This window comes from Malus domestica, chromosome 03 (assembly GCF_042453785.1).
Source record: "Malus domestica chromosome 03, GDT2T_hap1".
Classification (NCBI taxonomy): domain Eukaryota; kingdom Viridiplantae; phylum Streptophyta; class Magnoliopsida; order Rosales; family Rosaceae; genus Malus; species Malus domestica.
The window spans coordinates 28,100,664-28,113,036 of NC_091663.1; the positions used below are offsets into that span (position 1 = coordinate 28,100,664).

General features: G+C 36.0%; 1 long non-coding RNA gene across 1 annotated transcript; it reads right to left on the minus strand.

Moving 5' to 3' along the window:
* Positions 1–9,596: 9,596 nt before the first annotated feature.
* Positions 9,597–12,048, minus strand: LOC139194259 (uncharacterized). The gene is made up of 5 exons (XR_011579019.1): positions 11,917–12,048; positions 11,066–11,233; positions 10,812–10,905; positions 10,059–10,581; positions 9,597–9,961 (listed from the first exon to the last, which is right to left on the minus strand). It is a non-coding gene; the product is annotated as an uncharacterized lncRNA (long non-coding RNA).
* Between the last annotated feature and the right edge of the window lie 325 nt (positions 12,049–12,373).

Here is a 12,373-nt window from a genome sequence, read left to right on the forward strand (position 1 = left end):
AGATTTGGATTTTGTGAGGCTGCTTCGACTTGATGCAAGAATTCTTGAAAGAACCAAACTATAATATTGGAAAGATAAGTGTTGGAGAGAAATGTGAAAGAAAGATAGAGAGAGCTTGTAGTTATATTTCATATCTTGCTTATTGGTGTCATATACATTCATGTATTTGTTACCTGAGTTTGGTGTATGTTATTGTGAACATGGAAAATTCCTGAAACGAAAGAGACAAGAACAACGTGCACAAACAAATATTTGTATTTGAAAATTTTGGGTTACAATCTCTCTCAAATTTGATCCTCTGATTCGATCTCCGTAAGGTGTTGATTTGTGGATGTGCGATTGATCCAAAGGGCCGTTGGGCTTGATCTAAGGATGAACGTTCTTCAAGGGCCGTGGGCTTGATCTTGAAGGTGGATTTGAGCGGATCTTCAAGGGGCTTTTGGGGCTTGATCTTGAGGATGAGCGTTTCTTCAAGGGCCGTTGAGGCTTGATCTTGAATAACGGTGATGAACGGATCTTCAAGGGCTTTTGGGCTTGATCTTGAAGAACGGTTGGATGTGTGGATTTGTTGATGTTGTTGATCCAAGGGTCGTCGGGGCTTGATCTTGGAAGAACGATGAACGAAGAACGAAGAACACTTTCTTCAAGAGCCGTCGGGGATTGATCTTGAGTTGGTGATTGTTGATCCAAGGGCCGTCGGGGCTTGATCTTGGAAGAACGATGAACGAAGAACGAAGAACGCTTTCTTGATTCTTCGGGAACCTGGATGCTTGAGAGCTTCGGAGTTTCAGAGTTTCAGAGCTTCAAGGTTTTTGCCTAATATCTATCCTTTTTAAATGAATGAATTAGCCTTCTATTTATAGAAATTTCCAAGGCCTAACTTTGAATATAATATTCCAGATGAAATAAGTCGTTTCTGCCAGGTGTTGACACGTGTCCTATTTGATGACTTTTCCAACTTATTTCGATTTTTTGTTTAGACACACGCTACGCGTAAAATTTATGTAATACATGAGCGTTGAAACTTTGATTTATCGGTCAACATTTATTTACCGAAATTTCGATGTCTACAGTTATCATATGAGTTTATGTTAGTATATTAGTTTTTTGTTAGAAGATTTTAAGTACATTTTTAAGAATTAGAAGATGCATGAAATTAGAAAATTTTAATTTATAAAAAAAAAAAAAAAAAACAAACAAAAGTAGAGAAAGAAAGTAATACCGGACTTAACATAATAGCCATGTTTATTAACCCAGGTCTAAATGCCCTTTAAAATATATTGGCAAATATTTTGTTTTAAGTTTTCACTTTTCATCATTAACTACTATCTGTTTCAAAAATATGAAAATTAAAAATAAAAAACCTAAAAACGAAGGGACTATTTTTGCTCACCACTATAAACTATGGTGTGACAACCCGTCCCTAACTTTACGTTTTTATTTATTTTAATCGAGGGAATTGATGAAAATGCCCTAGAGGCAAGGACTTGGACTTCCGTTGACCATCGCTAGAGAAAAGTATGACTTATTCTTTTAGCGTATTTAAGTAGTACTCGTTGGTACGAACACATAGGCGAAAGCCGTTTGCGAGTCTAGTTTATATCAGTATAGTTACGAACATTTGAAATTGGTTATTTTAAGTTTAGTTTTAATTAAATTGAACTCCCATCTTGTGGGAGGGGGAACCAATCAGTTTTTGGAAAGAAAGGAAGAAAGAGGAGGCTGCCTGATGGCAGCGAAGGAGAGGGGAGGAAGAGAGCACATGAGGGAGATGGACAAATTGGGAGAGGGGAGAGGAAGAAACTGCCCAATTAGAAAGAGAAGAAATGAGGGAAAGGAGGAAAAGAGAAAAAGAAAGGAAAAGAGAAAAAGAAGGGGAAAGTGGGTCATCCCATGACCCGCGCGACCCGAAGAGAACCATGGTCAAATTCGGTTATTTTCCGGCAAATCAAAGCAAACCACTACCTAGAAACTACTCCTTAGTCTTTCCTCTTCCATATCCACCTAAAATTTGAAGGAATTTGGGTGTAAATTCATCAAAGGGCCAACAGCGGGGCTAAAGGTTCGTGGTGGCCATCCTTCAAATTCTGAAACAAAACCCACAAATTACCACCATCAAAATACTCCTCTAAAGCTCAAGAACAAAGCCCAAACAAGTTTGGGGGCGTCGGAGTTGCTATGGAGCTGAATGAACGGCACCCAAAACTAGGGTTTTTGACGGGTTTTAGCAAAATTGGGGCTCTTCCAGGCCAAATTGGCCTCGATTGCAGGTATGAAAGTTACTCTACTCATTGAGATCTTTATTTCTATAATTGGTGAGAATTTTTAAATATAGTTGAGTTTTCCGGCGAGCCATGGCGGCCAATCGCCACTCGCGGCAGCTGGTGCGACGACGCATGGCCAAGGAGCCGACATGGTGTTTTTATGTGAATTTCATTATTCTAATTATGCTTTTGAAACCTAACTGCGGTGGTTTGGATATTAGTATGAGTATAGTATATGTTAGATTAAATGATTATATATTTGGTTTTGGGTTGAACTTTGGAAATGTGAACTACGAATGGCTTGATACCTGTTTAGGGTACGTAGGTAGTCTAAAGAGATGTTAGATGCAGCCATACAATAAATGAGACTAAATAATTAAGACAATAGCCTTGTTTGGGGAATTGAGCAATGTGAAGGGCATTGGTAGAAAATGTGAGTTTAACCTTATTAATTAGTGATTGGATGTTGGTCATAAATCATTGTGTGAGGGATCGAGAAATTGAAGTAAAGAATTGTAGTATTGATAGTTAGTTAAACTAGTGTTTAGTTGACCTTGTCACCGATAATTATTCCTGAAAATAAATAGTTCGGGAGTATGGCGTTATAGATTGTGCCTTTTACGCCACATTATAGGTATATATATATATAAAAAAAAAATTTGGAAGCACTACGATATGGTTAAGATTTGGATTATATCAGGGCATATCCATAAGTATATTATTGCGTATAATTACTGTGAATGCTTTGAAGTACGAAGGTGAACGCAGGATGCACACGTAAGTTCCAGTGAGTATATGTTGAGAAATGTGAGATGCATGGTTATGATTACATTTTATTTGGAATGATTGAGTTATGGCATGACTATATTTACGTTTTAATCAACTCCGACACTGTCATACAGGTTGTAATAAAAGGCAACTCCAACATTGTCGTACAGGTTGCCTATGAGTTGTATATGTCATATTAGATGCAGTTAGAGCTCATAACCCTACACCCCGGTGTTAGTGCTCTCGCCTGAGGACAGGGCCTAGCCTTCACGTGATCATTCACCTCCCACACCACACGCTCACCTTGGATTCAAGGTAGGTGCCAACCTGTCGTATAGACCATATTGGGTGGTTCCGACTCGTAGGTGACTTGCGATACTTTGCACAGCCTTCACATGATCGTAGCACTTGAGCGTATTTATTTACACCCAGCCTGTTGTATAGACCACTAGAGGTGGTTCCGACTCGTGTGTAGGGATATGTGATGAGCTATGGATTCAGCCATATAGGCCACAAGAGGTGGATCTGGCTGACACATTACTTAGATATTGGATGAGCTATAGGTTCAGTCGTACAAGCCACAATAAGTGGATCTGGCTGACATATTACGTTTCATGGATTGATTTCACCTGGTTTACTTATTTCATTATGTTGAAATATTGAGCATGACATACATATGGATGCTACTATTCTGAGCACCAGCGCACCAGCACACTTTGGTATCGCGTGTGAATGGGTTCATACCCGCTCACTAGCGCACTCTGGTATTTAGGCACTCTTAGGTTCTAATGTATTCACATTTTTTTTCATCATCATCACACTTTATGGTTTCGTCACCTTTTAGGTGTCGGCTAGCACATCTCGATTTGGAGTCCTAGTGGACATTCCGGGTCGGGGTGTGTCATATGGTGTAAGCTCACCATATACTTAATTAATTGACAAGTATCCTTTCACTTAACTTTGGTTAATTTTTTTATTTTTTTTTAAATTGAAGAAGTAACATTTAATATGAAAGTTAACTAGAGTTAGGTGAAAGGATACATGTCAATTAATTAAGTGTATGGTGAACAATCACCATAATTATGGTAGTGAGAAAAAATGATCCCAAAAACGAATTGGCTATCTAACAGCCCCATACACTTTAATTTACACCATCCAAATTTAGAGTAATATTCAAAACAAGCTATGGAGTTTTAATTTTCTCACTTTGTACATTTTAACTTTCTAAAAGGGAAATTAGGTTCACATCTTTCTTTTTGTTACTCCATTAATTAAAATCCTATTCATTTTCAATTTTTGATCAAGGTCCTTGGGTATAAATAACATCATTAATTATTTGAATAATAAAATATTTTTATTTTTAAATATATTCATTTAGTGTTAAAAATGTTACAATTAATATATTTATATTTATGACTAAATTTTTTTATCATATATTTTTATTTTTAGTTTGTACCTATTTTTAATTGCAAATATTTTTTAATTTGTACCAATTTTCTTTTCATTTTTAATTTGTACCCATATATTAGTTTCTTTTTGTGCCCAATTTTTTTAAAGTTTTATTTGTGTTTGTACCCATGTGTATGCCTCACGTGACATTGTATATTTAATCAATGATAGAACAATTACATATGGTATATTTATGTTTTATGCCTAAACTTTGTATCATATATTTATATTTTTAGTTTGTACCCACTTTTAATTTGCAACATTTTTTTTTAAATTTGTAGTAATTTCTTGTTAGTTTTATTTTGTACCCATGTATTAATTTCTTTTAGCACCTATATTTTTTAAAAATTCATTTGTACTCATAATTTTTAATCTTTTATCTGTACCCTAATTTATTTATAATGTACTCATTCTTCTTTATTAATGTACCACTTTGTTATATGTGAAATGTACCTTTTTTTTTGTAAAATGTACCAATTTTTTTAACACTATGGATACATTATTTTGCCATTTATTATTTCTTATTTTTACATAGTTTTTATCCATTTATTAAATCAAAATGTTTGAATTTTTTTATTGTAACCGTTTCAAATAGTATTATAATGAGGGATTTTAAATTTATAGGATTATAAATCTCATAAAATATCAAACAATTAATGTCAAAACTATAAAAATAAAAATATTAATAGTAATATAATGAGGTGTACAAAGTCAAGGGATTTTGATCAAACTTTGAATACTATTAAGGTTTTAATCAAAGAATGTTAAGGATTAGGGCTTGTATCCCTTTTTAAAATCGCCCCAATTTATGTTTTTAGTCTGTTGGCCATCTTGTACTTCCTTATATTGCAGAAGGGGAGTCTAGCTAGGGGAGGCAGATTGTCTGCCCTCCTGTTACGGTGCCCTTCCCATCTCCTTCTATTTGTGCAGTCATGGTTAAGCCACGTCAACATTTTATATTAATATTTTTATAGTAATAATAAGACAAAAAACAATAGAAATATAAAATGTTGGCGTGGTTTAACCGTAACCGCACAAATAGGAGAGGATGGGAAGGGCACCATAACAGGAGGGCAGACAATCTGCCTCCCTAGCTAGGACCTATTTATAGGTTAACGTGCAAGGCAAACTTACTCTACATGGACCAAAAAACTCATCATGGAGATTCAGCTTTTTATAAGTCAGATGCTTTGTATCCTTGACGACAATCAATTGCACAATTTTGATCTAAAATTTACAAGTGTGCTGTCCATTATCGGATATTGAATCCCCATATGGCATATCATCAAATGAACAAAATGATTGTACGTAAGTACACAATAGTCAAAGAGTAATTTGGTCTCCCTAGCATTATTCATAGTCAAAATTTGCACAATAGAAACTCAAACGACTAAAGTGAAACTTGAAGTAAACAACATAGACCATAAATGACTAAATTTGACCATATAATAGAACAACAAAAAAGGTCAAATTTAGAACAACAAAAAAAGATAGACGAAAATTAAAAAGAGAGAGATACAAATGCAAAATATAAGATTAATTTTATACTTTTCGACTTTTTTTTTTTAACAAAAGAATATTATCTACATTAAGGAGGTATGAGAGTGAGCTAAGCTTCACAATGGGCTAACCATAATAATATGGTTCAAATTCATCTTTAGTGAGAATTGAATCTAAGATCTCTTCCTTACACTACCTGAGTTGAGAATGGTAATGTAAAATGCGAGATAGCCTGGTTACTTGTCCACCATGTTTTGTGGCTGGAAAGAGAATCTGTTTTTCAACTTTACTATGTTTTCGGAGGTCAGCTGTTCTTGGCGGGGTAGAACTGATAACTGGAGGCTTGTTTTCGTAGCTAGGTGATATGTCTCTGTGACGTCTGATCATGTCATGAGTAAGAATGTCGGCCAACTGAAAAGAAGAACTGACATGTCTAGTAGTAACGGATCTTTCTTGAATTTTTTCCCGAATGAAGTGGCAATCTATATCTATATGTCGAGTTCTTTCATGAAAAACAGGATTAGCTGCAATGTGCAAAGCTATTTTATTATCACAATATAACAAAACCGATTTCGGGTGGCCAGTCCGGAATCCTTGAGAAGATATCTAAGCCATGGAAACTCCTAACAAGTATTCGCCATAGCCCTGTATTCGGCTTCTGCTGAAGACAACAAAACAGTCCTTTGTCTCTTCGATTTCCAAGCAATTAATGAAGAACCCAAAAAAATACAATAGCCGGTAGTGGATCTTCTAGTAATCGGGCAACCTGCCCAGCAGAGTCACAATACGCACTCAAAGGTAAGATCACTTTTTGAAGAGAAGAAAATACCTTTTCCCGGTGTGCTCTTGATATAACGTAGGATACGTAATGCCGCCTCCATGTGAGGTTTCCTAGGTTCATGCATAAATCTGCTCAAAATGTTCACTGAGTAGGTGATGTCAGGTCTTGTAATAGTGAGATAGATGAAGCGACCGACCAATCGCCTATATTGTGAGGGATCTTTAAGCAAGTCACCTTTGTTTGAAAATTTGAGACCTCGTTCCATAGGATACTCAATGGGAGCTGCGCCTAACAAGCTACTGTCTTTGAGAATTTCCAAAGCATATTTCCTTTGGGAAAAGCAAAATACCTTTATGTGAACGAGCAACCTCGATACCCAGAAAGAACTTTAAATCACCAAGATCCTTGATCCAGAACTGACTATGCAGAAATAGTTTTAGTGCTGCAATTACCACAAGGTCATTAACTGTGATTACAATGTCGTCCACATATATTAAGAGTGCTGTAAAAGACTTGCCGTGATGACGTGTAAAGAGAGAATAATCAGCGTTGGACTGAGTGTAACCGGCTGATTGTAGGGCCATGGAGAACTTAGCAAACCATTGTCGTGATGCTTGCTTCAAACCATATAGTACTTGTGAAGGTGACATACAAGATTCTTCCCTTATCGTCGGAGACCAGGAGGAGCGGACATGTAAATTTTCTCATGTAAATCACCATGAAGAACCGCATTATTAACATCAAGCTGATGCAAAGACCAATTAAAAATAGCAGCAAGAGCCAATAATTTATCGGTGGCTGTACAAGCAAGAAGTACGGCGATTCCGTAGGAAAGCTTCAAATATCTTCAAGAGGGCAATTTTCACCTACTTTCGAGTGCTTGTCATCATCTTGCAACGAAGGTACTCACTCTAATTTATCTAGTTCCCTGATACGGTATTAGACAGGTACTTGTTCGAAAACTCGAATTTCCATTCCCCACTTAAATTTTGATTTGTAAAGTGCACACCTAAATTTCGATCGGTCTGTACTGCTCTATCTACACACGCAGGATGTGGCTGCATGTCTTATAAGCCTACTATAACTATTGTTATTCACTTAATTTCTTGAAAACTAAAGTATCCTTTACGTGGAATTAATTAAAATACATATTGTTATTGACTTAATTTCTTGAAAACTTAAGTATCCTTTACGTGGAATTACAATACATATTGTAAGCCTACTATAACTTTAATTTCCTGTTAAATATCCGTTTTTGTTCTAGCATTTCAAATAATCCCCACTTAAGAACGCATCAATTATTTGTGTTCACCGCCTCAATATCATATAGGATCGAAGGAGTTAGAGGATGAGGAGGAGGAGGAAGACAAAAGAAGAGCTACGCGTTAGGGTACTCTTGACCCTAATGTTGGGCAGCTGGGGCAGCAAGGAGCATTAGGCTCAGTGGGTGCAGCTCAAATTGGCCCAATTTCTTTACAAGGCCAGAGGAGAGGTATACTCAAAGACATGGTGGTCGTTATTCACCTTATCAACAACAACAACACCCTCCCATGCACGTGCAGAGACAGGCGATGAACCAAGGTCAAAATCACCACAACTTTCAACAATGCACGATGAACAATTGCCAGAGTTAGGATAATTCTCAAGGGAAAGATCATACAATTGATTCTTTGAAGGGTCAATTCCGTTTGTATCTGCTATCTTGTGAGGCTTTCCTGTTTGTAATCTAATCGATGATTTACCAGGCTTATCCATCCTTTGACTTCTTGCTTGCAAGTTTTAATGGTTTTCTGTGGCTTCTTGCACAATATGAAGTTTACATGTATAATGTGATTTTATAGAGCCAGATCAATGAATAAAGATTACTTCATCTCCAACTTAATCTATTCAAATTTTTGAACGAGTCGTTGTCTTTTCCTACTGGTATTGATTATTAACGTTGGTGACTTGAACAACATTATGGAAAAGCAGATTGATGAGACCAAAATCCAGCCAGCTGAGGAACTTATTCCCTTCATTTGCAAAAGCAATGGTCATTGCAGCAGTAACCTTCCAATGTTAAACAGTGAGAGATCTAAAATACAGCTAACTATAAACCGAAAAAAGAAACAATTATACAATAATTCCCATAGAAGTAATACATCAAACACTGAGAGATCTTCAAATATTTTATGATGGGCTTTTTGTCACAACCTTTGAATCAATTCCAGGTTGGAGAGGGTTATATAATTCCAACAACACAACAATACAACAGTTGTTCAGGAAGTTTCAAACTTGGCGTTTAAACGTGCAGAAGTTTCAAACTTGGCGTTTAAACGTGCAATCTTTGTGCATGTCTTCAAATCTAAATATTAATTCAAGGGTCCGTTATGATTCCCTCTGTTATAAAGAAAAACACTAAGGGCGGAAAAATGAACAATGAATTAAATAGATTGAAGCTAAATCTTTATTTCCTTAGAAAATTGTTAGTTGCAGATATTGTGAGGCGGACTGCATCTATATACTTTTTCAGCTAGACTTTGATATACCTCTTGGTTTCCATGGTTTGCTCACTTCCCATGAAGTAATCACAGTAAGCTTTTCCAGAATACGACCGCGGCGGACTAGATAGACCAGCACACAGCTCAAGTAATGTACCTAGGAAGCCTTTGATCCGAACCTCTTTCAAAGTTTGGATGGTTTCCAAGGTATTGACTTGTGTTTGAGTAATTTAATTAGAAGACTAGCTAATGACTGATTAATTATGAGTTATACTGATAACCGTATGAAAAAATTGAAGTAAATTCATGAAGAACTAGAGAGAGAGAGAGAGAAAAGGAAATGTGAGAACGAAGAGAAGGAAAGAAGATATTTTCTATTTCTGAGAGAAATGACAAAAGTGATTACATACATTGTAGCTCTTTTGGTATTTATACTACTAACAAACTAACCACTCTGTAACAACCAGCCTAACTTAGTTATTGACTTTCTAACTACAGCTGAGCTGGAATTACTTTTACTGAGATGCTGACATAGCACTTTCTAACTTTAGCTGAGCTGGAAAAGTTGTGGAGTGGCGGCATGGCGGCATGACGTTTCGATTGTCAGATTCTCCAATCAAATTTTGTTCGAACATTGTTGTGTGCATTGCATTTTAAGGTCAAGTTTGTGACACTAAAATGAGGTGGGTACAAATTGGTTCCACTCCTTTGGTAATAACCTGCAAAATAATAAACACATAACTAATAAAGAAAAATAACTTTATGTCACACATATATTAACTTAAACACATGGGCTAACTAAAATTAATTAAATACCTGAAGCACGTATGAGCAAACTCTGAATGCCCTAACGGGGTAAATTGCTACTGAGAATTGAGAAATGTATGTATCCTTGTTCTTTAGAAGAAAAAAGAAAGAAAAGAATTGTATCCAAACTTGGTAGAGATTGAGACTCTCGGACCTCAACCATTCTCACTATCTCCATTAACGTGGCGCTGATATCCTCAAATTTCCTCGTATACTTGATCTCACTTAGTATTTTTGTGTTGTTTTCTATGTCATCTTGCCAAAGAGGCTCTCTAGCCAAAGCCAGTTTTCGCAGCTCTTCCATTGCTTGAGAAGCTAGCTCAGTGGTTTTGATTCTGTTCATTTCAACAACTAGTGAGACTGAAATGAGTAGGTCACTGGCTCTTTGAATAGTGTTGCTTGCAAGATGCATTTGTGAACCGAAATTTGAGAGGTGATCTGCTTGCGGGGATGAGTCTTGAGGGGGCGCCGGCACAGTACGTTGAGGTAAATCCATAAGATCATCTAAATCAAGTTGTGGATTGCTATCTATCTGAAAATTAGCCAAAAGGTTGAAGACTTAGTTTAATAAGAAAAATTAAAATGGAATATTGTGCGAAGTTAACATGAGAACATTGTAATTATGTTCAACTTACAGAGCCCCATTCGTTTCTCTTTGGTAAATTTCACTTTTTTTTACCAGACAGTCTAATTAAAATACTCTAATCTACGAGAGAGCAGATTAACTAGTTTAACTCACATTAGTAAATTTTACTTAATTACCTTCAAATCAACCCACAGCTCTAGCATCGATTTGCAGCAAGCCTCGGTTTTTGTTATCTTACTACCTGAAGCTGCACACACTTCTTCAACGGATCTGAAGAAAACACAAACCCTAAAGTGATTAGAATCATGATGATGACAAAACCTCTCAAAAAAAAAAAAAAAAAACACCTAAAAAAGTGAATACCAAGCACTGCATGTCTATATATTTGCATTTAATTACACACATGTCTAGCTTATTTCAAAGAACTTACTTCTTAACGGGTTGGAGCTCATGGTTTGGGGATTATTCTTCGAAATTTTGAGAATAATTCATTTTTTCGATATGACCGTTACTTCTTAACGGGTTGAAGCTGTGCAATGTTTGAAGATGACAATCGTGAGTAGCTCTATCTCTGGCCTTTCAACAATTCTATCGAGACCTAATTTAAGTGGCAAAGTATAATTAAATTTTTTTCGAGAAAAAGTACATTGAATGTCAAAAAGTGATCGATTCATATAACAAATTTCAATATTTTATTTAAATAGTTATGGTGCACTACTCTTTATTTATAGAAATATAAAAGAAAATAAATGCATGATGACTGTTCGGAAGTGCTAAAGAACAATTATGCTTTGATATATATATATATATATATTAATCTCTATAACAGCTTACGTAAATATAGCATATGTAAAATCTGACTCTAAAGCTTATACATAAAATAACATTGTGTTACACGAATTAGTTAATTAGAGGAGACAAAAACCTTCCAAGAAAATGCATGGGAAGATCCAGTCAAATACAGGAGGAGAAGGCCAGGAATACAAGGGGTTGCGTTTTCAAGAATTAGTTTCTCAATTTCAGAGATACAACAGTGTAAACTTTATTTGGTAGTATATTTTGCAAAATGAATTTTCAAAATGAAAAACATATGAAACAAAAAGAAAAAAAATTAAGTAGATGTTTTATAAATTGTCAAATTGATGTTTCTCATTTTTTTTTCATTCGGTTTGAAGGAAGAACCCTTGGAACCGCAAGGGAATTTTGGGTCCATTTCTAATAATAAAAGGTGAAAATTAAGAGTAACCATTCACTTCCGATACCCAAAAGGATCGTATATACCTCTGGTAAATCATGGATACGATGAAATGATTGAGAGCCGGGCTAGGTCTTCACTAAGGTCTCCATCATCACCTTCATCCAGGGTTAGTGATGCGACTTTTACCATCTCTTAATTGGTTCCTTCTCCTCAGGAGCTTTTGATTGTGCAATAAACACCTTAGTATGTTATGCTAATTATAGAGTGGAAGGATGCTTCGAGAATACCAAAAAAGTAGTGTTTTTCCTAGAAACAGTGGGCGGACGGACTATTTGAGAAGGCCAAAAGGGTAGTGGGTTTCTCATAAACAGTGGGCGGACAGATGTTTCAAGAAAGGGTAGTGGTTTTCCTAGAAACGGTGTGCTGTGGATTCTTCGAGAAGCCCAAAAGGGTAGTGGGTTTCTTAGAAGCAATAGGCAAGGTGGATGTTTCAAAAAGGTTAGAAGAGTAGTGGTTTTCCTAGAAATAGTGAATAGACGT